Below are 2,416 nucleotides of genomic sequence, written 5' to 3'. Positions count from 1 at the left end.
TTTTTGAGACACAGTCTCACTCTGTCGCCCAGGCTGGAGTGCAGTGGCATGATCTGGCTCACTGCAACCTCTACCTCCCAGGTTCAAGTGATTCTTCTGCTGCAGCCTCCCAAGTAACTGGGACTATAGGCGAGCACCACCACACCTGGCTAATTTTTGTGTTTTTAGTAGAGACAGGGTTTCACCATATTGGCCAGGCTGGTCTTGAACTCTTTACCTTGTGATCCGCCTGCCTCCCAAAGTGCTGGGATTACAGCTGTGAGCCACCGAGCTGGGCTCTTTTTTAAATTTTTTAATTTTTAATTTTTTAGAGGTAGTCTTGCTCTTGTTGCCCAGGCTGGAATGCAATGGCATGATTTCGGCTCACTGAAACCTCCACCTCCTGGGTTCAAGTGATTCTCCTGCCTCAGCCTCCCAAGTAGCTGGGATTACAGGCACGCGCCACCACGCCCAGCTAATACTTGTGTTTTTAGTAGAGACGGGGTTTCACCATGTTGGCTAGGCTGGTCTCAAACTCCTGACCTCAGGTGATCTTCCTGCCTCAGCCTCGCAAAGTGCTGGGACTACAGATGTGAGCCACCATGCCTGGCTAACTAAAAGATTCTTTTACAGTCATACCCATTCTCCTCTCCTCCCTGCTTCTCCTCTCTCCCATTCCTAGGAATGTTTTACATTTTCCTTTATTTGTTATTTCTCACCATTGCAAAAAAAAATAAGGGACAGATTCTCCCACTGATTTTTGTGTTGTTCTGAATGCCTTAAGTTACAAAGTTAGAGACCTTCTGTGCCCACCAGCAGGAAAATCATTAACGGTAACACAAAGAGGCCCCATGGTGACTCATGGCTGTAATCCCAGCTCTTTGAGAGGCTGAGGCAGGAGGACTGATGGAGCCAGGAGTTTGAGACCAGCCTGGGCAACATTGCAAGATCCCATCTCTACAAAAAAATTTAAAAAATTAGCAGGGCATGGTGACATGTGCCTATGATCCCGCTTCTCAGGAGGCTGAGGTGGGAGAATCTCTTAAGCCCAAGAGGTCAAGACCAGTGAGCTGTGATGGAGTCACTGCACTGTGATCAAGTCAAGCCTGGGGGACAGAGTGAGACCCTGTTTCAAAAACAACAACAAAAAGTAACACAAAGAGTCCTCCCAGCAGAAATGATTGGATAGTTTCTAGGAAAATGTACACTGGCTCTGTGTAGATAAGCACTTGGCATGGTACTTAAAACTGATAGGACCTCAACAAATATTTATCAGGCAAGTACACTGACTGAACAGGGAGCAAGGCGTTCCCTAACAGATTGTTCAGAGATGTGAAACAAGTCTCCATTTGTTCCAGAGGGCAGTTGTTTTCAAATTAGTAAAGCTGGCTGGGCACAGTAGCTCACGGCTATAATCTCAGCACTATGAGAGACTGAGGTGGGCAGATCACGAGGTCAGGAGTTCGAGACCAGTCTGACCAAATGGCGAAACCCCATCTCTACTAAAAATACAAAAATTAGCTGGGTGTGGTGGCACACACCTGTAATCCCAGCTACTCAGAAGGCTGAGACAGGAGAATCACTTGAACCCAGGAGGCGGAGGTTGCAGTGAGTCGAGTTTGCACCACTGCACTCCAGCCTGGGTGATAGAAGGAGACTCCATCTAAAACAAAAAAACGAAACAAAACAAAACAAAAAAACAAAAAAACCAACTTAGTAAAGCTTATAGCAATAAAAGCAAATTTTTCTCTAAACAACAAAAGCTGAGCAAAAAATGGGCTAAGAGGCCATCTATTTGGTTTTTCTTTCCTTTTTTTTTTTTTTGAGATGGAGTTTTGCTCTTATTGCCCAAGCTAGAGTGCAATGACATGATCTCAGCTCACTGCAACCTCCGCCTCCCAGGTTCAAGTGATTCTCCTGCCTCAGCCTCCCAAGTAGCTGGGATTACAGGCATGTGCCACCACGTCTGGCTAACTTTTGTATTTTTAGTAGAGATTGCGTTTCACCATGTTGGCCAGGCTGGTCTTGAACTCCTGACCTTAGGTCATCCATCTGCCTTGGCTTCCTAAAGTGCTGGGATTACAGGTGTGAGCCATCGCGCCAGGCCTATTTTTTTTTTTTTTATTCACAGTTCCTTAATTTATTTCTCTAAGCAGGATACAAAACCAAAACCAAAAACAGACTGAAGTGATGACCAAGGTCTCTCACCTGAAGCATCAAGGCTTAGGGTGCCCTCCAGTCCTAAAAATCCCATCTGGGTCTCTCTTGTCAACATTGTGCAGCCTGCCTTCTGCTGGGAAAGAAACATGCAGATGTGCAGTAGTTAGCAAGTTACCCAAGTGCTCACCTTAGCACAGTGCTAAGAACTTCAGCTGTAATGTCTCATTTAGTCCCTATAACAACCCTATGAAATGTGTGATTTTTTTTTTTTTTTTTT

Source organism: Cebus imitator, unplaced genomic scaffold, assembly GCF_001604975.1.
Source record: "Cebus imitator isolate Cc_AM_T3 unplaced genomic scaffold, Cebus_imitator-1.0 Scaffold111, whole genome shotgun sequence".
Taxonomy (NCBI): domain Eukaryota; kingdom Metazoa; phylum Chordata; class Mammalia; order Primates; family Cebidae; genus Cebus; species Cebus imitator.
The sequence above is the reverse complement of the archived record's forward strand: the minus strand, read 5'-3'. Positions refer to the sequence as shown.